Source organism: Pelodiscus sinensis, chromosome 5 (genome assembly GCF_052426305.1).
Source record: "Pelodiscus sinensis isolate ZL-2025 chromosome 5, ASM5242630v1, whole genome shotgun sequence".
In the NCBI taxonomy this organism is placed as follows: domain Eukaryota; kingdom Metazoa; phylum Chordata; order Testudines; family Trionychidae; genus Pelodiscus; species Pelodiscus sinensis.
Genome location: NC_143056.1, coordinates 60,904,400 through 60,930,318, shown reverse-complemented (window position 1 = coordinate 60,930,318; position 25,919 = coordinate 60,904,400). Strand labels below are relative to the sequence as shown.

Genomic DNA, 25,919 nt, shown 5'->3' with positions numbered 1-25,919 from the left:
AAAGCCGAAATAAGCTACGCAACTTGAGCTCGTCGAAATAGCTTATTTCGCCTTTTGGCGCTGGCTACGCAGCAGCCAGCCCTTGTTGGAGCACTCTTCCTCCCACTTCCCTCACTCCTCGTAAAATGAGGGTTACAGGAGTCAGAGTAAGAAGTCCTCCAGCTCGACATTATTTCGACCTTCTGTTAAAATAACTGCTTGCTGTGTAGACATAGCCTAAGGATTTCCAGCAAGCACTGCACAGGGTCAACCTCCCCACAGTCAAGTCCCAAAACAAACTAAAACAACCAATTATTTAATTAAATGTATTTCTTGTTTCATCACCATAAGATTTCATCATCTAAATTTTACAACGTAACACAGCTATTTTGTAACCATACACTTGACAGTGACAATAAACGTAAGAAAGAGAAAACCCCAAGTAACATTCGAACGGTCCATTCCACAGAAAACACAGCAAGAAGAAAGTAGGAGATCCAAAAGCTTGGGTTTAGTTCTCCTAAGTCTCAGATCTGCACCATTTGCTGAGTCTGAAACATCATCCCTCCACCGGCTCGTAGAAATCCTCAAGGGGAATCCACGCAGACTCTTCCTCTGCTGGGCATCGCTGCTAGACACTCAGCTCCTTGACTGGTCAATCAGTTAGCTACGTCACAAATATACAGATGGAAAGAAAATCCCGTTAGAATACAAGAACAGGGAACAACAAAATAGAAATGACTCTTTTCCCATTGATACATTTAAGGAAAAGCTGATGACACGCACTAGCTGAGGAAGTTAACTAGAACAGCATGGCTAAAATCCAAACAACATTCCAAGTGTACACTTAAAACAGAACAAGTTATTTTTCCCTGTGTTATAATGAGCATTGCCCACATTCCCCGCTGGAGGGTTAACAGTATCATTAAGCTGCTGCAAAGTGCTTCAGCGTGAGGGACGACAGCCTGCTCTCTGCTCCTGAGCTCAGCTTCTCCCAGCTCACACAAGACTCGTGGCCCTTAGAAAAGCAGCTGTCCTGCCAGCTTGCCCTCACCTCACGGACTGTAACCCCACCAACCAAGATTGAACCAACTGGAGCAGAGCCCCAAACTCTACACCCGGAACCTTCTGGCACTGAACGTGGTGGTGTTAAATCTGCTCAGCAACAATGATTCAGACCAGGGGTGGGGGCAAGAGAGCCCCTGCGGGCCAGATCCAGACTGCAGAGGCCCTGCCGTCCCCAGGCCAATCAGGGCCCCTTCCCTGAGCCCCCTCATACACGCCAACCCTGACTTGCGCTGCTTGTGTATGTGGGGGTGCAGAAGTCCCATTAAATAAAGTCTGAAAGGACAAGGTTTCATTTCTGCTATTAATCATCTCATCAATTATCAATAATATTAAGCTGTGTATTTTCAGTCATGCAAACGTGCTTTCTTACACGGCTCTTGGTTGACCGCTTGCTCTGAATTTTGATGTTGTTTGAAAAGGTCGCCGACCCGCCGCCGTAAGCTGTTGGAGGGCTGTTCGGCGTTTGGACGCATCTCCTGAGGGGCCCTGAAACACCATTTCAGCATTGGCAGCAATGACTCTGAAGTCCAAGACACATTTCTACGTGGAAAGCTCACTAGTGCACACATGAAGGCAGCTGCTGGGGCCAAATGTCACCCTACAGCAACAACTAGTAGCAGGTAATGTTCTGATGGCTAAAAACAAAAATGGGTTTCGTTTGCTAAAATGGCACTACTACGAGAAAACCGTGGGCCGAGAGAAGAACTTATTTCAGGCAGGAAGTCACCCATATGCCTGGCTATTGTAGCTGCTCTGACAAAACTGGTTTGTTATAAGTAATTCTTCCACTCTGCTCAGCACTTAAGGGCCTCAGCTGAAGTACCGTGTCTACTTCTGGGCAGGGATGTAAATGGTTAACTGGTAAACCAGTAAGTATCACCCTTAGCAGATGATAACTTACAGGTTACGGTTAACAGGCAGACTGGAGCACTCCCAGCCAAAAGGGAGACTACGCCGCCTAACTGCCAAAAGGGGACGTAGAGGGAGAAACGAAGCAAGAAGCCGCTATCTTTTGTGAAGGTCAGGAGTGTGGGAAAACAGAAAAGGGGCGGCATTGCCTACAACAGGGAGACAAGAGAGTGCAAAGGGGAGGAAGGGTAGCAATACTGCAAAATGGGAACTAGCAGTAACAGAGGGAAAAAGCGGGGAAGAGATAGCTACAGCAGCAAAGGACAAAAGGGGCAAGGGGAAGCTATCGTGAGGAAGGGCATGAGGGGCAGCGCACAGAGGGAAGGCGGGAAAGAAAAGCTATACTGCATAACAAGCACAGTAGCAGACACGGAGGAGTGGAGGGGGGCAGCTGTACCTCCCAAAAGGCACCAATGGCAGAAGACGTATGCAGTGAAAACCAGCAGCCTTACCATAATTCTTCTATGCTAGTCCACACCGATTGGGGCATCAATTTCATCAAAGCATGCAGTCCCGGGCACCATGTGTCCTTAAAGATCCTGGACAACTGCAGAGTGCAACCAAACAAAAAAAAAGGCTGAAAATGTTGAATCCCCCACCTACAAGGGAAGACACCCTTGCTTTTGCTCTCTGCAACCAAAGCTGGGCATTATGCAGTAAGAGCTGTACTTTCCACCACCTCTCAGTCAACAAGCACAAGGGAACGCCAGCGGTCATGTTGGGTATCAGACTGCACAGTTGACGCAAGAGGGTGAAGAGGAGGAAGTGGTTGGACACGAGGAGGACAACAGGAAAAGAGGGGAAGACGGAAGGCTTTACTACAGTGACCACTAGGGTGCGGCTTTAAGAGAAACAGAACAGGAAAAGAAAGACAGTGAGAAGAGACAGAAATAAAGACAGGGGCACCTGTAAAATACACAAGAGACTGAGGGGAAGCAGAGAATGAGGTGGGTTGCTGCCTAAAGGGGCAGCCACGTTTACAAGAGGGAGAAAAGGGGTGTTACATGGGGTTCCTACCAAATACAGGGCACTGCGGACAGACGAATAACGGAGCCTAATTTGCCTAAAGGACAGGAGGAAGACAATAATAGGAAGAGAGGGGAAGAGGGAAGGCTTTACTTCAGTGGCTACTAGGGAGCGGCTCTAGGAGAGACAGAACAGGAAAACAAAGATAGTGAGGAAAGACAAAAAGGAAGACAGGGGCACTTGTAGCAGGTAAAGGGTTTGGGCAACTTGGCTCCCTGACTATATCGCAGCTTATAGTGGCCGTTAGGGAACATGGACACCTCTGCGGCGTCATCACCCTCTGTTGCCCCTAATCCCCGTTATGCAGCAGAGCTGCCCCGCCACTCCTCCTGCGCCTTCTCTTTCCCATACCGGGCGTCATGCAGTGTAGCTACCCTTTTCCCCTCTCAGTCTGCGGCCTCATAGACTTTAAGGTCAGAAGGGACCGATATGATCATCTAGTCTGACCCCCTGCACAGTGCAGGCCACAGAGTCTCACCTACGCCTCTTAGAATAATCCTCTCACCTATATCTCAGATATTGAAGCCTTCAAATACTTTGAAGGCCCCAACATGCAGAGAATCCTCCAGCTGTGATCTGTGCCCCATGCTACAGAGGAAGGCGAAAAACCTCCAGGGTCTCTGCCAATCTACCCTGGAGGAAAATTCCTTCCCGACCCCAAATATGGCGATCAGCTAAACCCTGAGCATGTGGGCAAGACTCATCAGCCAGACACCCAGAAAGTTCTCTCTAGTAACTCCTATCATCCCTCCAATGACCTATTTCCCACTGATAATGGCTCCCTGACTATATCGCAGCTTATAGTGGCCGTTAGGGAACATGGACACCTCTGCGGCGTCATCACCCTCTGTTGCCCCTAATCCCCGTTATGCAGCAGAGCTGCCCCGCCACTCCTCCTGCGCCTTCTCTTTCCCATACCGGGCGTCATGCAGTGTAGCTACCCTTTTCCCCTCTCAGTCTGCGGCCTCATAGACTTTAAGGTCAGAAGGGACCGATATGATCATCTAGTCTGACCCCCTGCACAGTGCAGGCCACAGAGTCTCACCTACGCCTCTTAGAATAATCCTCTCACCTAGATCTCAGATATTGAAGCCTTCAAATACTTTGAAGGCCCCAACATGCAGAGAATCCTCCAGCTGTGATCTGTGCCCCATGCTACAGAGGAAGGCGAAAAACCTCCAGGGTCTCTGCCAATCTACCCTGGAGGAAAATTCCTTCCCGACCCCAAATATGGCGATCAGCTAAACCCTGAGCATGTGGGCAAGACTCATCAGCCAGACACCCAGAAAGTTCTCTATAGTAACTCCTATCATCCCTCCAATGACCTATTTCCCACAGATAATGGCCCCTACAGCCCGTTGACTCTGAGGAAGGGAAAGGGCAGCTATCCTGCGTAAAGCCCATTACAGGAAACAGAAGGCCCAAGGGGAGCTCGGGGCGGCAACGCTGAAGAGCGGGGAACAGGGCCAGCAGAGAGAAAAGAGGGGAAGGAAGTGGCCCATCTGGTTTAAAAAAAAAAAAAAGAGCTAAGGGGCCAGAGGTGGTGGCGGAAAGGTAGAGAGGGGCAGCTAGATAATACAGAACGAGCGTGAGGGGAAAGAGGGACAGAGGGAAAAGAAGGCAGCAACGCCACCAAAGGGGCCGCCCGAGTCAAAGAGGGTTAAAACGGAGACAGAGTAAAGGAAAACAAAGACAAAGACAGAAAGACAGACAGGGGCACCTGTAAAATACACAAAGGCCTGAGGGGAAGCAGAGAGGGAGATGGCTTGCTGACTAAGGGGCAGCCACGTGTACAGATGGGAGGAAAGGGGTGGTACGTGGAATTTCTAACAAATACCGGGCACTGTGGACAGACGAATAACGGAGACTACTTTGCCTAAAGGACAGGAGGGGGACCACAATAGGGAAGAGGGAAGGCTTTACTTCAGTGGCTACTAGGGAGCGGCTCTAGGAGAGACAGAACAGGAAAACAAAGAGTGAGAAGAGTCAGAAAGACCAAAAGAAAGATAGGGGCACCTGTAGCAGGTTAAGGGTTTGGGCAACGTGGCTCCCTGACTATATCGCAGCTTCTAGTGGCCGTTAGGGAACATGGACACCCCTGTGGCCTCACCACCCTCTGTTGCCTCTAATCCCCGTTATGCAGCAGAGCTGCCCCGCAACTCCTCCTGCGCCTTCTCTTTCCCATACCGCAAGTCGCGCAGTATAGCTACCCTTTTCCCCTCTCAGTCTGCGGCCCCTACAGCCCGTTGACTCTGAGGAAGGGAAAGGGCAGCTATACTGCGTAAAGCCCATTACAGGAGACAGAAGGCCCAAGGGGAGCTCGGGGCGGCAATGCTGAAGAGCGGGGAACAGGGCCAGCAGAGGGAGAAGAGGCAAAGGAAATGGCCAATCTGGTTAAAAAAAAAAGAGCTCAGGGGCCAAAGGTGGTGGCGGAGAGGTAGAGAGGGGCACCTACATAATGCAGAAAGGGCGTGAGGGGAAGGAGGGAGAGGGGGAAAAGAAGGAAACAAGTCCATCCAAAGGGCCGCCGGAGTGAAAGCGGGTTAAAGTGGAGACAGAGAACAGGAAAAGAAAGAAAGGCCTGAGGGGAAGCAGAGAAGGAGGTGGGTTGCTGCCTGAGGGGCAGCCAAGTGTACAGGAGGGAGAAGAGAGGTGTTACATGGCGTTTCTACCAAATACAGGGCACTGTGGAAAGACCAATTACGAAGCCTATTTTGCCTAAGGGACAGGAGGAGGACGAGAACAGAAAGAGAGGGGAAGACGGAAGGCTTTACTACAGTGACCACTAGGGTGCGGCTTTAGGAGAAACAGAACAAGAAAAGAAAGACGGTGAGAAGAGACAGACAGAAAGACAGGGGCACCTGTAAAATACAGCTAGGCGTGAGGGGAGCAGAGAAGGAGGTGGGTTGGTGCCTAAGGGGCAGCCACGTGTACAGGTGGGAGGAAAGGGGTGATACGTGGAATTTCTACCAAATACTGGGTACTGTGGACAGACGAATAACGGAGATTACTTTGCCTGAAGGACAGGAGGAGGACCACAAGAGGAAGAGAGGGAAGAGGGAAGGCTTTACTTCAGTGGCCACTAGGGAGCGGCTCTAGGAGAGACGGAACAGGAAAACAAAGAGAGTGAGAAGAGACAAAAGGAAAGATAGGGGCACCTGTAGCAGGTAAAGGGTTTGGGCAACGTGGCTCCCTGACTATATCGCAGCTTCTAGTGGCCGTTAGGGAACATGGACACCCCTGTGGCCTCACCACCCTCTGTTGCCTCTAATCCCCGTTATGCAGCAGAGCTGCCCCGCAACTCCTCCTGCGCCTTCTCTTTCCCATACCACGAGTCGCGCAGTATAGCTACCCTTTTCCCCTCTCAGTCTGCGGCCCCTACAGCCCGTTGACTCTGAGGAAGGGAAAGGGCAGCTATACTGCGTAAAGCCCATTACAGGAGACAGAAGACCCAAGGGGAGCTCGAGGCGGCAATGCTGAAGAGCGGGGAACAGGACCAGCAGAGGGAGAAGAGGGGAAGGAAGTGGCCAATCTGGTTAAAAAAAATAGCTCAGGGGCCAGAGGTGGTGGCGGAGAGGTAGAGAGGGGCAGCTACATAATGCAGAAAGGGCGTGAGGGGAAGGAGGGAGAGGGGGAAAAGAAGGCAACAATTCCATCCAAAGGGGCGCCAGAGTGAAAGAGGGTTAAAGCGGAGACAGAGAACAGGAAAAGAAAGAAAGGCCTGAGACGAAGCAGAGAAGGAGGTGGGTTGCTACCTGAGGGGCAGCCACGTGTACAGGAGGGAGAAGAGAGGTGTTACATGGCGTTTCTACCAAATAAAGGGCACTGTGGAAAGACGAATTACGGAGCCTATTTTGCCTAAAGGACAGAAGGAGGACGAGCATAGAAAGAGAGGGGAAGACGGAAGGCTTTACTATAGTGACCACTAGGGTGCGGCTTTAAGAGAAACAGAACAGGAAAAGAAAGACAGTGAGAAGAGACAGAAATAAAGACAGGGGCACCTGTAAAATACACAAGAGACTGAGGGGAAGCAGAGAATGAGGTGGGTTGCTGCCTAAAGGGGCAGCCACGTTTACAAGAGGGAGAAAAGGGGTGTTACATGGGGTTCCTACCAAATACAGGGCACTGCGGACAGACGAATAACGGAGCCTAATTTGCCTAAAGGACAGGAGGAAGACAATAATAGGAAGAGAGGGGAAGTGGGAAGGCTTTACTTCAGTGGCTAGTAGGGAGCGGCTCTAGGAGAGACAGAACAGGAAAACAAAGATAGTGAGGAAAGACAAAAAGAAAGACAGGGGCACTTGTAGCAGGTAAAGGGTTTGGGCAACTTGGCTCCCTGACTATATCGCAGCTTGTAGTGGCCGTTAGGGAACATGGACACCCCTGCGGCGTCATCACCCTTTGTTGCCCCTAATCCCCGTTATGCAGCAGAGCTGCCCCGCCACTCCTCCTGCGCCTTCTCTTTCCCAACCCGGGCGTCATGCAGTGTAGCTACCCTTTTCCCCTCTCAGTCTGCGGCCTCATAGACTTTAAGGTCAGAAGGGACCGATGTGATCATCTAGTCTGACCCCCTGCACAGTGCAGGCCACAGAGTCTCACCTACACCTCTTAGAATAATCCTCTCACCTATATCTCAGATATTGAAGCCTTCAAATACTTTGAAGGCCCCAACATGCAGAGAATCCTCCAGCTGTGATCTGTGCCCTATGCTACAGAGGAAGGCGAAAAACCTCCAGGGTCTCTGCCAATCTACCCTGGAGGAAAATTCCTTCCCGACCCCAAATATGGCGATCAGCTAAACCCTGAGCATGTGGGCAAGACTCATCAGCCAGACACCCAGAAAGTTCTCTCTAGTAACTCCTATCATCCCTCCAATGACCTATTTCCCACTGATAATGGCCCCTACAGCCCGTTGACTCTGAGGAAGGGAAAGGGCAGCTATCCTGCGTAAAGCCCATTACAGGAGACAGAAGGCCCAAGGGGAGCTCGGGGCGGCAACGCTGAAGAGCGGGGAACAGGGCCAGCAGAGAGAAAAGAGGGGAAGGAAGTGGCCCATCTGGTTTAAAAAAAAAAAAAGAGCTAAGGGGCCAGAGGTGGTGGCGGAAAGGTAGAGAGGGGCAGCTAGATAATACAGAACGAGCGTGAGGGGAAAGAGGGACAGAGGGAAAAGAAGGCAGCAACGCCACCAAAGGGGCCGCCCGAGTCAAAGAGGGTTAAAACGGAGACAGAGTAAAGGAAAACAAAGACAAAGACAGAAAGACAGACAGGGGCACCTGTAAAATACACAAAGGCCTGAGGGGAAGCAGAGAGGGAGATGGCTTGCTGACTAAGGGGCAGCCACGTGTACAGATGGGAGGAAAGGGGTGGTACGTGGAATTTCTAACAAATACCGGGCACTGTGGACAGACGAATAACGGAGACTACTTTGCCTAAAGGACAGGAGGGGGACCACAATAGGGAAGAGGGAAGGCTTTACTTCAGTGGCTACTAGGGAGCGGCTCTAGGAGAGACAGAACAGGAAAACAAAGATAGTGAGGAAAGACAAAAAGAAAGACAGGGGCACTTGTAGCAGGTAAAGGGTTTGGGCAACTTGGCTCCCTGACTATATCGCAGCTTGTAGTCGCCGTTAGGGAGCATGGACACCCCTGCGGCGTCATCACCCTTTGTTGCCCCTAATCCCCGTTATGCAGCAGAGCTGCCCCGCCACTCCTCCTGTGCCTTCTCTTTCCCAACCCGGGCGTCATGCAGTGTAGCTACCCTTTTCCCCTCTCAGTCTGCGGCCCCTACAGCCCGTTGACTCTGAGGAAGGGAAAGGGCAGCTATACTGCGTAAATCCCATTACAGGAGACAGAAGGCCCAAGGGGAGCTCGGGGCGGCAATGCTGAAGAGCGGGGAACAGGACCAGCAGAGGGAGAAGAGGGGAAAGAAGTGGCCAATCTGGTTAAAAAAAAAGTGCTCAGGGGCCAAAGGTGGTGGCGGAGAGGTAGAGAGGGGCACCTACATAATGCAGAAAGGGCGTGAGGGGAAGGAGGGAGAGGGGGAAAAGAAGGAAACAAGTCCATCCAAAGGGCCGCCGGAGTGAAAGAGGGTTAAAGTGGAGACAGAGAACAGGAAAAGAAAGAAAGGCCTGAGGGGAAGCAGAGAAGGAGGTGGGTTGCTGCCTGAGGGGCAGCCAAGTGTACAGGAGGGAGAAGAGAGGTGTTACATGGCGTTTCTGCCAAACACAGGGCACTGTGGAAAGACCAATTACGGAGCCTATTTTGCCTAAGGGACAGGAGGAGGACGAGAAGAGAAAGAGAGGGGAAGACGGAAGGCTTTACTACAGTGACCACTAGGGTGCGGCTTTAGGAGAAACAGAACAAGAAAAGAAAGACGGTGAGAAGAGACAGACAGAAAGACAGGGGGGCACCTGTAAAATACAGCTAGGCGTGAGGGGAGCAGAGAAGGAGGTGGGTTGGTGCCTAAGGAGCAGCCATGTGTACAGGTGGGAGGAAAGGGGTGATACGTGGAATTTCTACCAAATACTGGGTACTGTGGACAGACGAATAACGGAGATTACTTTGCCTGAAGGACAGGAGGAGGACCACAAGAGGAAGAGAGGGAAGAGGGAAGGCTTTACTTCAGTGGCTACTAGGGAGCGGCTCTAGGAGAGACGGAACAGGAAAACAAAGAGAGTGAGAAGAGACAAAAGGAAAGATAGGGGCACCTGTAGCAGGTAAAGGGTTTGGGCAACGTGGCTCCCTGACTATATCGCAGGTCCTAGTGGCCGTTAGGGAACATGGACACCCCTGTGGCCTCACCACCCTCTGTTGCCTCTAATCCCCGTTATGCAGCAGAGCTGCCCCGCAACTCCTCCTGCGCCTTCTCTTTCCCGTACCGCGAGTCGCGCAGTATAGCTACCCTTTTCCCCTCTCAGTCTGCGGCCCCTACAGCCCGTTGACTCTGAGGAAGGGAAAGGGCAGCTATACTGCGTAAATCCCATTACAGGAGACAGAAGGCCCAAGGGGAGCTCGGGGCGGCAATGCTGAAGAGCGGGGAACAGGACCAGCAGAGGGAGAAGAGGGGAAAGAAGTGGCCAATCTGGTTAAAAAAAAAAGTGCTCAGGGGCCAAAGGTGGTGGCGGAGAGGTAGAGAGGGGCACCTACATAATTGAGAAAGGGCGTGAGGGGAAGGAGGGAGAGGGGGAAAAGAAGGAAACAAGTCCATCCAAAGGGCCGCCGGAGTGAAAGAGGGTTAAAGTGGAGACAGAGAACAGGAAAAGAAAGAAAGGCCTGAGGGGAAGCAGAGAAGGAGGTGGGTTGCTGCCTGAGGGGCAGCCAAGTGTACAGGAGGGAGAAGAGAGGTGTTACATGGCGTTTCTGCCAAATACAGGGCACTGTGGAAAGACCAATTACGGAGCCTATTTTGCCTAAGGGACAGGAGGAGGACGAGAAGAGAAAGAGAGGGGAAGACGGAAGGCTTTACTACAGTGACCACTAGGGTGCGGCTTTAGGAGAAACAGAACAAGAAAAGAAAGACGGTGAGAAGAGACAGACAGAAAGACAGGGGGGCACCTGTAAAATACAGCTAGGCGTGAGGGGAGCAGAGAAGGAGGTGGGTTGGTGCCTAAGGAGCAGCCACGTGTACAGGTGGGAGGAAAGGGGTGATACGTGGAATTTCTACCAAATACTGGGTACTGTGGACAGACGAATAACGGAGATTACTTTGCCTGAAGGACAGGAGGAGGACCACAAGAGGAAGAGAGGGAAGAGGGAAGGCTTTACTTCAGTGGCCACTAGGGAGCGGCTCTAGGAGAGACGGAACAGGAAAACAAAGAGAGTGAGAAGAGACAAAAGGAAAGATGGGGCACCTGTAGCAGGTAAAGGGTTTGGGCAACGTGGCTCCCTGACTATATCGCAGCTTCTAGTGGCCGTTAGGGAACATGGACACCCCTGTGGCCTCACCACCCTCTGTTGCCTCTAATCCCCGTTATGCAGCAGAGCTGCCCCGCAACTCCTCCTGCGCCTTCTCTTTCCCGTACCGCGCGTCGCGCACTATAGCTACCCTTTTCCCCTCTCAGTCTGCGGCCCCTACAGCCCGTTGACTCTGAGGAAGGGAAAGGGCAGCTATACTGCGTAAAGCCCATTACAGGAGACAGAAGGCCCAAGGGGAGCTCAGGGCGGCAATGCTGAAGAGCGGGGAACAGGGCCAGCAGAGGGAGAAGAGGGAAAGGAAGTGGCCAATCTGGTTAAAAAAAAGACCTCAGGGGCCAGAGGTGGTGGCGGAGAGGTAGAGAGGGGCAGCTATGCAATGCAGAAGGAGTGTGAGGGAAAGGAGGGAGAGAGGGAAAAGAAGGCAGCAACGCCGCCAAAGGGGCCGCCGTAGTCAAAGAGGGTGAAAATGGGTGTTCTGCTGCTCTGGGGGTGCCATGGGCTATAAAAAGCGAAAGCAGGGACGGGCAATGTCCAGTACCTAAGTGGCACTGTGGACAGCACAATGTCAAAGACATTTTGCCTAATGGGCACTAGGAGGAGAATAGGAAAAGAGGGGAAGAGAGAAGAAGGCTGTTCTGCACAGTAGCCACTAGGGTGTGGCAGAGCGCAGGAAGCTGAGAGGAATCCTTAAATCTCCTCACACACAGGAAGCACGGGCGAGGTCAATGCCCTAAAAGGCCGTAGGGGAAGAGAAGAGTCAAGGGGTAAACGTGCTGGCTATGCAGGCTAATAGGCAACAGAGGCAGAGGGTGGCAAAGAAAGGCCGAGCAATGTGCTGGGCATTAGGTGCCGGAGAAGATGAAATGCTCAACGCCTCAAGATCCTGAGGTGGAGGAGAGAGATCAAGGGGGAAAAGGCACCAAGGCTGCCTCAGGGGCTCCAGGGGCACAAGAGGATTCCAGGGGGTTAAGCGGCCCTGGTGGGCGCTAGGGCAGCAGAGAGATAAAGCAGGGACAGGGCACTCCTAACACCTAAGAGGCGCTGTGGATAGACCAATAATGGTGCCCACTATGCCTAATGGGCACGAGGAGCTCAATAGGAAAAGAGGGGAAGAGGGAAGGCCGTACTTCTCTGTGGCCACGACGGAGCATCTCTAGGGGACAGAGTGGAGAAAGAGAAAGACAATGGGAAAAGACCAAAAAAGATAGGGGCAACCTGTAAATTGCACAAAGACCTGCGGGGAAGCAGAGAGGGAGGTGGGAGAAAAGGGAACAAGGCTGCCTAAGGGGCAGGCAAGGTGTAGAGGAGGGATTAGGGACATCAAGGAGCTCTGGGGTGGTTAACGACCGGAAAGGTCGTAGGGGGAGGAGTGGAAGAAAGGGTTGGCTATGGAGGCTAACGGGTAATAGATACAGAAGCAGGCAAAGAAAGAGCAACCGAGTGGCTGGGCTTTCTAATGGGGTCTATAGAGTAGGGAAGAGAGAGAGAAAGAAAGAGAAAAACACTTATATAATGTACGAAGGGCCTAAGGGGAAGCAGAGAGAGGGGGAAGGCGGCAGTAAAGCCGCGTAAGACGTCGCCAGGCTCCAAAGGTTATAATGGGTTTATGCTGACCTGGGGGGCACTATGGGCCATGGAGAGTGAAAGCAGCAACAGAGCATGTCTAGTACTTTATTGACATTTTGTGGAGAACACCATGTGTAAGAGAAAAGGGCGTCCATTTTCCCTAATGGACAGTAGGAGGAGAAGAGAGGCTATGCTTCACTAGGGCCACTAGAGTGAAGCTGAGAGCAACAAGGCTACTGGGGTGCTTATATCATCTCAGAAAGACTAGAGAGCTGAGGATCAAGGACGGATGTGGCAGGAGAGGAGGCAAGTGTGGAGAGGAGAGGTTATGGAGCATAATGGGCAATACGGGCAGAAGAATGCGCAGAGAGGAACAAAATCCCTGACCTGTATAATAGGCACCAGAGAAATCGAAGGTATAGGGGGGAATCTAAGTAATTCAGGAAAGGCCTGAGGGAAAGGAGAGAGCAAAGGGGGAAAAGGACGCAATCTATAATACAGAGGGAGAAAGGAGGCGGAGGGGAAACGTGGCTGCCATATTTTATGAAAGGCATCAAGGTTAGCAAACAATCAAGGGGGAGAGCGGTGGCTAAACTGCTTCACATGCAATAAGTGTAAATAGAGACGGAAAAAGGGAAAATACAGCAATACTGCAAAATGAGCACTAAGAGTAAGGAATGGGGGAAGGAAGAGACATACCGAATAATGGGTGCTACGTGCTATAGAGGGAATAAAGTGGGAACATGGGGAAAGGGATGGCAGGAGCAGCAGAGGGTGGTTAAAAGGAATAAGCGGCAGTTACGCAGTGGAAGGGTATGAGAGCCAGCAAAAAGGGAAAATGGGAAAGGAGAAGCTACACTGCATGCCTGAATAAAGGGACAAGAGAGGAAGAGGGAAAGGGTGGCAACATCCTATTACAGACACTATAGGTAGCAAATGCCATAGAGTGGAAGGGGCATCAAATGGGCACAAATGGCAGGAAGAGTGAGGAAGGATAAGGGAAGCCTTACCACAATTCTTCTGCTGTTGTCCACAGTGATTATGCGCCAATTCCATTATCGCCTTAAGTTCTGGGAATCACGTTCCATCTTAAGAAACTGCAGGAAGCCCGGAGAAGAAGAAAACTGGCTGAAAATCTAGAAATGAGCACCTATGCAGAAAGAAGGGACTACAAGCACAATGGACACAAGGAGCAACAGACAGGCAAGGGGGAAAGAGACATCTACATTTTGTAAGAGGTAGCAGGGGCACGAGAGGATCACAAGAACCAATTATGCTGCCCTGATGGGCACTAGGAGCAGTGGAAAGTGAAAGAGGGGGAAAAGGCACTTCTATTGCATGAAAGGCACCTCTGAGGGCAGGAAAGGGAAAGGGAAAGGGTCGGCTATTCCCGCATAATGGACACTAGAGGGAGGACAGGGCAGAAGGAAGGTCATGCTTCACAATGGCCAGCAGGGGACAGCACTGTTTGAGAAGGGGAGGTTTCGCTAACACTGCCTAATGGCAAAGGGAGAAAATGGCGGCTACACTGAACAAAGTCCACTGAGGCAACAGAGGGCGAGGAGCTGAAAAGTAGGCTGTGCGGAATAATGCCCACTGGAGAAAGCAAAGGAAGAAAGGGGGCGGAGAGACAGGGAGAGACAGCTACATGGAAAGAAGGATATATGAGGACAGGCACAGTGTAAAGCGGAGAAGGCTAGGCTGCAAAACATGCACTAGGGATATGCAGACAGCGAGAAGGAGAGGAAGAGCCAGCAGACGGTAAAAGTACTGCGAATCCACACAATGGGCACTAGAAGTAGCTGACTCAGGAGGGGAAAGGATGCCTAAACTGCACAGTGAGGAAGAAAATGAGGAAGGAGGGAGTATATGTTCCATGGACACTAGGGGCAAGAGAGAGGAAAGGGGGAAAAGGATGTTTACGCTTCGAAAAAGGTACCGGAGACAGGAGAGGATTACTACAGAGATTTATGGTGACTTGGAGGACACTTGGGGACAACGGGGGCATTGGAGGAAGCATAGGAAGAAAGGAGCGGAGAGGCAGGGAGAGACACCTACAAGAGACGAAGGACACGAGGACAGGCACATAACGGGGAGGAGGAGCAAAGGACTGCAGAGACAGAAAGGGACGCTTATACAGTTCAAGGGGAAATCAAGGCCACAGAGGGGAAAGTGGGGAAAAGAGTTGCCAGAGTTTTTAACGGACACTAGAGAGAGCCAAGCGTGAAAGGGAGGAGAGGCAGGTAGACTGGACGAAGCACAGGAGGGCCAGGAGTTGGCCAAGGGAGAAAAGGGCGGATACAGGGAACAACATGCCCTGGAGGCAACAGAGGGGGAGGAGGGCAAAAGCAGGCTAGGCAGAGTAACGCCCATTGGAGGAAGCATAGGAAGAAAGGAGCGGAGGGACAGTGCAAGACAACTACAAGAGACGAAGGACACGAGGACAGGCACATAACGGGGAGGAGGAGCAAAGGACTGCAGACACAGAAAGGGACGCTTATACAGTTCAAGGGGAAATCAAGGCAACAGAGGGGAAAGCGGGGAAAAGAACCGCCAGAGTTCGCGACGGACACTAGAGAGCGCCGAGTCGTGACGCACAGGAAGAAAGGGGGGGGGGTGAAGGGAAGGGCAAGGAGAGTCTATAGGGACCTTTATGCTGCCTTAAGGGGGCACTTGGGGCAGCCCTACGTGAGAAGTTCTGTTTCTAATGCCTAAGAGGTACCACTGAGGGCAGAGAAGTGCAAAAGGGAGGCCTACCCTGCATAATGGACACTAAAGAGGCTGGGGCAGGGATTTGGGGGGAGAGGAAGGGTTTACCTCACTCTGGCCACTAGGTGGGGCACCGCTGGAGAAGGGACGGGTCACTTACACTCCCCAATGGACACTAGGGGCAGCAGAGAGTTAAGAAGGGGAAAGTCTCCCACAGTACGCTGCTGCTCCCAGTGCCCACTAAGCTCCATCGCCCACCGCCTAAGTCCCTCTCCAGGGCATTCTGGCTGTTAGGCAGTACATCTGCCTTTTCCCCTCCTCAGAGCCAACGAGCATTAGAGCTAGCAGAGGGAGGAGGGGAAAGAAGCCGTTCTAATGCCTAAGAGGCACCACTCAGGGCAGAAAACTGAAAGGGGAACGGGCGTCATTCCCCCACAATGGGCGCTAGCAGAAGGAGGGGGGGGGCAGAAGGCCATGCGGCACAGCGGCCAGTAGGGGGCGGCACTGGTTGGAAAAGGCAAGGGGTCACTTATGCTATCTAATGGACAATAGAGGCAGCAGAGAATTCAAGAGGGAGAAGACTCCCCCTCCCACCTGCTTCTAGTGTCCCCTGGGCACAGAGACCCCTCCCTCCTCCTCCTCCTCCTCCCTTTCACCCTCTCCATGCTGTAGTGGGCGATATGCAGTACAGCTGCCCTGTCCCCTCCTCAGAGTCAACGGGCAGTAGGGGCGGCAGACTGAGGAGGCGAACAGGCCGCTAAACTACATTAGAACACCGACTAGGGCACGCAGAGGATCAAAGGGCAGCGAGGGAGGTTAGGCTGAATAACAGGCAACAGATTCTTAAGCGAGAAAAGAGGGAAAAAGGAGGGCCCATATTTCATAACGGGCACAGGGGCAAAAAGGGGGCAGCTATATTGCAAAAAGGGCAGAGGGGCAGCAGAGAGTGAAGGGGGACAAAGGACGACTATACCACGCTACACCAACTAAAGGGAGAGGGAGAGCGGGAGGGAGAGGGAGAACAAATGGAGACAGGGGACCTTATGTTACACCTCACCAAGTCTAAGTATGGCTCAAAGCAAAGTAGAAAAAAGGGGGGTTACAGGCCTAATGGATCATGAGGGCAGGAGAGGGAGAAAGGGGTGGCTATACTGACTAAGAGGATTTAGGGGCACCAGTAGAGGGAACAGGCAGCTTTCCTACATAACGGGGAGGAGGGGCAAAAACTGAGCAGACAGAAGGGGACGCTTATACAGTTCAAGGGGAAATCAAGGCCACAGAGGGGAAAGTGGGGAAAAGAGTTGCCAGAGTTTTTAACGGACACTAGAGAGAGCCAAGCGTGAAAGGGAGGAGAGGCAGGTAGACTGGACGAAGCACAGGAGGGCCAGGAGTTGGCCAAGGGAGAAAAGGGCGGATACAGGGAACAACATGCCCTGGAGGCAACAGAGGGGGAGGAGGGCAAAAGCTGGCTAGGCAGAGTAACGCCCATTGGAGGAAGCATAGGAAGAAAGGAGCGGAGGGACAGTGCAAGACAACTACAAGAGACGAAGGACACGAGGACAGGCACATAACGGGGAGGAGGAGCAAAGGACTGCAGAGACAGAAAGGGACGCTTATACAGTTCAAGGGGAAATCAAGGCAACAGAGGGGAAAGCGGGGAAAAGAACCGCCAGAGTTCGCGACGGACACTAGAGAGCGCCGAGTCGTGACGCACAGGAAGAAAGGGGGGGGGGGGTGAAGGGAAGGGCAAGGAGAGTCTATAGGGACCTTTATGCTGCCTTAAGGGGGCACTTGGGGCAGCCCTACGTGAGAAGTTCTGTTTCTAATGCCTAAGAGGTACCACTGAGGGCAGAGAAGTGCAAAAGGGAGGCCTACCCTGCATAATGGACACTAAAGAGGCTGGGGCAGGGATTTGGGGGGAGAGGAAGGGTTTACCTCACTCTGGCCACTAGGTGGGGCACCGCTGGAGAAGGGACGGGTCACTTACACTCCCCAATGGACACTAGGGGCAGCAGAGAGTTAAGAAGGGGAAAGTCTCCCACAGTACGCTGCTGCTCCCAGTGCCCACTAAGCTCCATCGCCCACCGCCTAAGTCCCTCTCCAGGGCATTCTGGCTGTTAGGCAGTACATCTGCCTTTTCCCCTCCTCAGAGCCAACGAGCATTAGAGCTAGCAGAGGGAGGAGGGGAAAGAAGCCGTTCTAATGCCTAAGAGGCACCACTCAGGGCAGAAAACTGAAAGGGGAACGGGCGTCATTCCCCCACAATGGGCGCTAGCAGAAGGAGGGGGGGGGCAGAAGGCCATGCGGCACAGCGGCCAGTAGGGGGCGGCACTGGTTGGAAAAGGCAAGGGGTCACTTATGCTATCTAATGGACAATAGAGGCAGCAGAGAATTCAAGAGGGAGAAGACTCCCCCTCCCACCTGCTTCTAGTGTCCCCTGGGCACAGAGACCCCTCCCTCCTCCTCCTCCTCCTCCCTTTCACCCTCTCCATGCTGTAGTGGGCGATATGCAGTACAGCTGCCCTGTCCCCTCCTCAGAGTCAACGGGCAGTAGGGGCGGCAGACTGAGGAGGCGAACAGGCCGCTAAACTACATTAGAACACCGACTAGGGCACGCAGAGGATCAAAGGGCAGCGAGGGAGGTTAGGCTGAATAACAGGCAACAGATTCTTAAGCGAGAAAAGAGGGAAAAAGGAGGGCCCATATTTCATAACGGGCACAGGGGCAAAAAGGGGGCAGCTATATTGCAAAAAGGGCAGAGGGGCAGCAGAGAGTGAAGGGGGACAAAGGACGACTATACCACGCTACACCAACTAAAGGGAGAGGGAGAGCGGGAGGGAGAGGGAGAACAAGTGGAGACAGGGGACCTTATGTTACACCTCACCAAGTCTAAGTATGGCTCAAAGCAAAGTAGAAAAAAGGGGGGTTACAGGCCTAATGGATCATGAGGGCAGGAGAGGGAGAAAGGGGTGGCTATACTGACTAAGAGGATTTAGGGGCACCAGTAGAGGGAACAGGCAGCTTTCCTACATAACGGGGAGGAGGGGCAAAAACTGAGCAGACAGAAGGGGACGCTTATACAGTTCAAGGGGAAATCAAGGCCACAGAGGGGAAAGTGGGGAAAAGAGTTGCCAGAGTTTTTAACGGACACTAGAGAGAGCCAAGCGTGAAAGGGAGGAGAGGCAGGTAGACTGGACGAAGCACAGGAGGGCCAGGAGTTGGCCAAGGGAGAAAAGGGCGGATACAGGGAACAACATGCCCTGGAGGCAACAGAGGGGGAGGAGGGCAAAAGCAGGCTAGGCAGAGTAACGCCCATTGGAGGAAGCATAGGAAGAAAGGAGCGGAGGGACAGTGCAAGACAACTACAAGAGACGAAGGACACGAGGACAGGCACATAACGGGGAGGAGGAGCAAAGGACTGCAGAGACAGAAAGGGACGCTTATACAGTTCAAGGGGAAATCAAGGCAACAGAGGGGAAAGCGGGGAAAAGAACCGCCAGAGTTCGCGACGGACATTAGAGAGCGCCGAGTCGTGACGCACAGGAACGGGGGGATGGGGGGGGTGAAGAGAAGGGCAAGGAGGGTCTATAGGGACCTTTATGCTGCCTTAAGGGGGCACTTGGGGCAGCCCTACATGAGAAGTTCTGTTTCTAATGCCTAAGAGGTACCACTGAGGGCAGAGAAGTGCAAAAGGGAGGCCTACCCTGCATAATGGACACTAAAGAGGCTGGGGCAGGGATTTGGGGGGAGAGGAAGGGTTTACCTCACTCTGGCCACTAGGTGGGGCACCGCTGGAGAAGGGACGGGTCACTTACACTCCCCAATGGACACTAGGGGCAGCAGAGAGTTAAGAAGGGGAAAGTCTCCCACAGTACGCTGCTGCTCCCAGTGCCCACTAAGCTCCATCGCCCACCGCCTAAGTCCCTCTCCAGGGCATTCTGGCTGTTAGGCAGTACATCTGCCTTTTCCCCTCCTCAGAGCCAACGAGCATTAGAGCTAGCAGAGGGAGGAGGGGAAAGAAGCCGTTCTAATGCCTAAGAGGCACCACTCAGGGCAGAAAACTGAAAGGGGAACGGGCGTCATTCCCCCACAATGGGCGCTAGCAGAAGGAGGGGGGGGGGCAGAAGGCCATGCGGCACAGCGGCCAGTAGGGGGCGGCACTGGTTGGAAAAGGCAAGGGGTCACTTATGCTATCTAATGGACAATAGAGGCAGCAGAGAATTCAAGAGGGAGAAGACTCCCCCTCCCACCTGCTTCTAGTGTCCCCTGGGCACAGAGACCCCTCCCTCCTCCTCCTCCTCCTCCCTTTCACCCTCTCCATGCTGTAGTGGGCGATATGCAGTACAGCTGCCCTGTCCCCTCCTCAGAGTCAACGGGCAGTAGGGGCGGCAGACTGAGGAGGCGAACAGGCCGCTAAACTACATTAGAACACCGACTAGGGCACGCAGAGGATCAAAGGGCAGCGAGGGAGGTTAGGCTGAATAACAGGCAACAGATTCTTAAGCGAGACAAGAGGGAAAAGGAGGGCCCATATTTCATAACGGGCACAGGGGCAAAAAGGGGGCAGCTATATTGCAAAAAGGGCAGAGGGGCAGCAGAGAGTGAAGGGGGACAAAGGACGACTATACCACGCTACACCAACTAAAGGGAGAGGGAGAGCGGGAGGGAGAGGGAGAACAAGTGGAGACAGGGGACCTTACGTTACACCTCACCAAGTCTAAGTATGGCTCAAAGCAAAGTAGAAAAAAGGGGGGTTACAGGCCTAATGGATCATGAGGGCAGGAGAGGGAGAAAGGGGTGGCTATACTGACTAAGAGGATTTAGGGGCACCAGTAGAGGAAACAGGCAGCTTTCCTACATAACGGGGAGGAGGGGCAAAAACTGAGCAGACAGAAGGGGACGCTTATACAGTTCAAGGGGAAATCAAGGCCACAGAGGGGAAAGTGGGGAAAAGAGTTGCCAGAGTTTTTAACGGACACTAGAGAGAGCCAAGCGTGAAAGGGAGGAGAGGCAGGTAGACTGGACGAAGCACAGGAGGGCCAGGAGTTGGCCAAGGGAGAAAAGGGCGGATACAGGGAACAACATGCCCTGGAGGCAACAGAGGGGGAGGAGGGCAAAAGCAGGCTAGGCAGAGTAACGCCCATTGGAGGAAGCATAGGAAGAAAGGAGCGGAGGGACAGTGCAAGACAACTACAAGAGACGAAGGACACGAGGACAGGCACATAACGGGGAGGAGGAGCAAAGGACTGCAGAGACAGAAAGGGACGCTTATACAGTTCAAGGGGAAATCAAGGCAACAGAGGGGAAAGCGGGGAAAAGAACCGCCAGAGTTCGCGACGGACACTAGAGAGCGCCGAGTCGTGACGCACAGGAAGAAGGGGGGGGGTGAAGGGAAGGGCAAGGAGAGTCTATAGGGACCTTTATGCTGCCTTAAGGGGGCACTTGGGGCAGCCCTACGTGAGAAGTTCTGTTTCTAATGCCTAAGAGGTACCACTGAGGGCAGAGAAGAGCAAAAGGGAGGCCTACCCTGCATAATGGACACTAAAGAGGCTGGGGCAGGGATTTGGGGGGAGAGGAAGGGTTTACCTCACTCTGGCCACTAGGTGGGGCACCGCTGGAGAAGGGACGGGTCACTTACACTCCCCAATGGACACTAGGGGCAGCAGAGAGTTAAGAAGGGGAAAGTCTCCCACAGTACGCTGCTGCTCCCAGTGCCCACTAAGCTCCATCGCCCACCGCCTAAGTCCCTCTCCAGGGCATTCTGGCTGTTAGGCAGTACATCTGCCTTTTCCCCTCCTCAGAGCCAACGAGCATTAGAGCTAGCAGAGGGAGGAGGGGAAAGAAGCCGTTCTAATGCCTAAGAGGCACCACTCAGGGCAGAAAACTGAAAGGGGAACGGGCGTCATTCCCCCACAATGGGCGCTAGCAGAAGGAGGGGGGGGGGCAGAAGGCCATGCGGCACAGCGGCCAGTAGGGGGCGGCACTGGTTGGAAAAGGCAAGGGGTCACTTATGCTACCAATTGGACACTAGAGGCAGCAGAGAGTTCAAGAGGGAGAAGACTCCCCCTCCCACCTGCTTCTAGTGTCCCCTGGGCACAGAGACCCCTCCCCTCCTCCTCCTCCTCCCTTTCACCCTCTCCATGCTGTAGTGGGCGATATGCAGTACAGCTGCCCTGTCCCCTCCTCAGAGTCAACGGGCAGTAGGGGCGGCAGACTGAGGAGGCGAACAGGCCGCTAAACTACATTAGAACACCGACTAGGGCACGCAGAGGATCAAAGGGCAGCGAGGGAGGTTAGGCTGAATAACAGGCAACAGATTCTTAAGCGAGAAAAGAGGGAAAAGGAGGGCCCATATTTCATAACGGGCACAGGGGCAAAAAGGGGGCAGCTATATTGCAAAAAGGGCAGAGGGGCAGCAGAGAGTGAAGGGGGACAAAGGACGACTATACCACGCTACACCAACTAAAGGGAGAGGGAGAGCGGGAGGGAGAGGGAGAACAAGTGGAGACAGGGGACCTTACGTTACACCTCACCAAGTCTAAGTATGGCTCAAAGCAAAGTAGAAAAAAGGGGGGTTACAGGCCTAATGGATCATGAGGGCAGGAGAGGGAGAAAGGGGTGGCTATACTGACTAAGAGGCTTTAGGGGCACCAGTAGAGAAAACAGGCAGCTTTCCTACATAACGGGGAGGAGGGGCAAAAACTGAGCAGACAGAAGGGGACGCTTATACAGTTCAAGGGGAAATCAAGGCCACAGAGGGGAAAGTGGGGAAAAGAGTTGCCAGAGTTTTTAACGGACACTAGAGAGAGCCAAGCGTGAAAGGGAGGAGAGGCAGGTAGACTGGACGAAGCACAGGAGGGCCAGGAGTTGGCCAAGGGAGAAAAGGGCGGATACAGGGAACAACATGCCCTGGAGGCAACAGAGGGGGAGGAGGGCAAAAGCAGGCTAGGCAGAGTAACGCCCATTGGAGGAAGCATAGGAAGAAAGGAGCGGAGGGACAGTGCAAGACAACTACAAGAGACGAAGGACACGAGGACAGGCACATAACGGGGAGGAGGAGCAAAGGACTGCAGACACAGAAAGGGACGCTTATACAGTTCAAGGGGAAATCAAGGCAACAGAGGGGAAAGCGGGGAAAAGAACCGCCAGAGTTCGCGACGGACACTAGAGAGCGCCGAGTCGTGACGCACAGGAAAGGGGGGGGGGTGAAGGGAAGGGCAAGGAGGGTCTATAGGGACCTTTATGCTGCCTTAAGGGGGCACTTGGGGCAGCCCTACATGAGAAGTTCTGTTTCTAATGCCTAAGAGGTACCACTGAGGGCAGAGAAGTGCAAAAGGGAGGCCTACCCTGCATAATGGACACTAAAGAGGCTGGGGCAGGGATTTGGGGGGAGAGGAAGGGTTTACCTCACTCTGGCCACTAGGTGGGGCACCGCTGGAGAAGGGACGGGTCACTTACACTCCCCAATGGACACTAGGGGCAGCAGAGAGTTAAGAAGGGGAAAGTCTCCCACAGTACGCTGCTGCTCCCAGTGCCCACTAAGCTCCATCGCCCACCGCCTAAGTCCCTCTCCAGGGCATTCTGGCTGTTAGGCAGTACATCTGCCTTTTCCCCTCCTCAGAGCCAACGAGCATTAGAGCTAGCAGTGGGAGGAGGGGAAAGAAGCCGTTCTAATGCCTAAGAGGCACCACTCAGGGCAGAAAACTGAAAGGGGAACGGGCGTCATTCCCCCACAATGGGCGCTAGGAGAAGGGGGGGGGGGCAGAAGGCCATGCGGCACAGCGGCCAGTAGGGGGCGGCACTGGTTGGAAAAGGCAAGGGGTCACTTATGCTACCTAATGGACACTAGAGGCAGCAGAGAGTTCAAGAGGGAGAAGACTCCCCCTCCCACCTGCTTCTAGTGTCCCCTGGGCACAGAGACCCCTCCCCTCCTCCTCCTCCTCCTCCTCCCTTTCACCCTCTCCATGCTGTCGTGGGCGATATGCAGTACAGCTGCCCTGTCCCCTCCTCAGAGTCAACGGGCAGTAGGGGCGGCAGACTGAGGAGGAGAACAGGACGCTAAACTACATTAGTGAGACAAGCAGCAAATATGCTGCACAGCCTGCACTAACTAGAAAGCAGAGACTGAGGCGCTCCAAAGTCAGGCTACGCTGCCTAACACCCAATGCAGCATGAAAACGGTGAAAGGGGGGGAAGTGACAGTTAGGTTTGCGAAGAGCATGAAGATCAGCCAATGGGAACATAATAAAGGGGTTGCTAAATTGCCTAATGTGCTATAGGAAGAAGCAGAGACGGAAAAGTGCGGAAAGGGTAGCAATACTGCAAAACAGTCATAGAGTGAAAGGAAGGAAAGGTCCTACTAACAGGCACTGTAGGAGATAAATGGAAAAGGCGAGGAAAGGGGTGGCTACAGCTCCTAACGACACAAACAGTAGGAAAGGGTTAAAGGTGCAAGGGACAGCTATACTGAAGAAGGACGTGAGAAGTAGAAAGGGAAGGTGGCAAAGGAGCAGTTAAACCGCATAATGAGCGAGAGGGAATGAAAGGGGGAACAGAGTGGCTACATCCTATAACAGCGGCATCAGGGACAGCAGACATTGAGGAGCGGAAAGGAGAAGCTATACCTTCTGAAGGTCATAAATGGCAGAAGATATAAGGGAAGACAAGCAGCGCCTTACCCATAATTCTTCAGTTCGAGACCACAGTGATCCAGGGTCAGAAGATCTAGAAAACAGCACCTGGGAGAAAACACTGGGGAAAAAACTGGGTTAGTAACTCTGTAGAACAAATACTGAAAAGATGGCTAATGAGAGGTATTCTGCATTAACAGGCACTAGGAGGAGCAATGGCTAGCGGCCAGTGACACCAATATGGCTTAACAGTCACAGGCCCACAGGGTAAGGAGGAGCAGAGGGACGCCGCAGTCTCCCCCCCCACCAACCTCCAGGCCCGCCGGGTAAGGAGGAGCAGAGGGACGCCGCAGGCCCCCCCCCACCAACCTCCAGGCCCGCCGGGTAAGGAGGAGCAGAGGGACGCCCGCAGGCCCCCCCCCACCAACCTCCAGGCCCGCCGGGTAAGGAGGAGCAGAGGGACGCCCGCAGGCCCCCCCCCACCAACCTCCAGGCCCGCCGGGTAAGGAGGAGCAGAGGGACGCCCGCAGGCCCCCCCACCACCCTCCAGGCCCGCCGGGTAAGAAGGAGCAGAGGGACGCCCGCAGGCCCCCCCCCACCAACCTCCAGGCCCGCCGGGTAAGGAGGAGCAGAGGGATGCCCGCAGGCCCCCCCCCACCAACCTCCAGGCCCGCCGGGTAAGGAGGAGCAGAGGGACGCCGCAGGCCCCCCCCCACCAGCCTCCAGGCCCGCCGGGTAAGGAGGAGCAGAGGGACGCCGCAGGCCCCCCCCCACCAGCCTCCAGGCCCACCGGGTAAGGAGGAGCAGAGGGATGCCCGCAGGCTCCCCCCCACCAACCTCCAGGCCCGCCGGGTAAGGAGGAGCAGAGGGACGCCGCAGGCCCCCCCCCACCAGCCTCCAGGCCCGCCGGGTAAGGAGGAGCAGAGGGATGCCCGCAGGCTCCCCCCCACCAACCTCCAGGCCCGCCGGGTAAGGAGGAGCAGAGGGACGCCCGCAGGCCCCCCCCCACCAGCCTCCAGGCCGCCGGGTAAGGAGGAGCAGAGGGACACCCGCAGCCCCCCCCCCCCAACCTCCAGGCCGCCGGGTAAGGAGGAGCAGAGGGACACCCGCGGCCCCCCCCGCCCCCCCAAGCTCCAGGCCGCCGGGTAAGGAGGAGCAGAGGGACACCCGCAGCCCCCCCCCCCCAACCTCCAGGCCGCCGGGTAAGGAGGAGCAGAGGGACGCTGTAGACCCCCCCCTCCACCCAATGTCCAGTCCCAGGGCTGGCCAGGATCCGGGGCGGAGCGTGGCCGAGCCAGGCCTGGGGCGGGGCCGGGATCCGGGGCGAAGCGGGGCGTGTCGGAGGCAGGCCCCGGGCGGGGCCGGGATCCGGGCCGGGGCGTGGCGGGGCGGGGCCGGGATCCGGGCCGGGGCGCGGCCTGACCCGGATCCGGGCCGGGGCGCGGCCTGACCCCGGGCGGGGCCGGGATCCGGGCCGGGGCGTGGCGGGGCGGGGCGAAGCCAGGGTCGGGCTGGGAATACTCACGGAACAGCTGTGTGGGAATGGCAGCTTCGGAGTCTCCGCTACTTTCCAGAAAGTTTTCACCTTTCGGACCTCTCCAGTCGCCGTCCTTCCGCTTCTGGATCCCACCGGCAAATGGCGGGCTGGGCGTCTTCGGCCTCTTTTTATATGGACGTTCTACGCTCTGATTGGCTACTTTTCCCGGAAGTGTGTCTCTCTTTGGATGACTATCCCTCTGCCTCTTTCTGATTGGCTGATTCGCACAAACATGCTTCGGGCACGCGGAGAGCACGTGCCCTTTTAATTGGTATTGCCAGCCCTTGGTTTCCGGCGTGGAGTCGGTTCCCGTGTCAAGCCGCAGGAGTCTTTCGAACTTTAAATGTTCTACACTCTGGTGTAAATCGGAACTAGTTCATCTGATTTGGAGTAGTTATATGAGTGTAACTAAACGCCGTTTGTTCCTTGCTGTCGATGATAAATTATTTAAGAGATTAATCACGTGTCAGGTTCTGGATCTCCCTCCGAGATTATATCCGACAATTGTACATTTCATTGGCATGCTCTGCAGTTTCGCCTTCAACTCTACAACGATTTACGGCAATTGCTGATATCCCAGCT

The 25,919-nt window shown here is 54.1% G+C and overlaps 1 long non-coding RNA gene across 1 annotated transcript; it reads right to left on the bottom strand.

The window, feature by feature from the left end:
• Positions 1-291: 291 nt before the first annotated feature.
• Positions 292-25,481, bottom strand: LOC149524323 (uncharacterized). Its single transcript, XR_016349647.1, has 6 exons — positions 25,326-25,481; positions 23,849-23,921; positions 13,472-13,558; positions 2,409-2,503; positions 1,418-1,533; positions 292-646 (listed from the first exon to the last, which is right to left on the bottom strand). It is a non-coding gene; the product is annotated as an uncharacterized LOC149524323 (long non-coding RNA).
• Between the last annotated feature and the right edge of the window lie 438 nt (positions 25,482-25,919).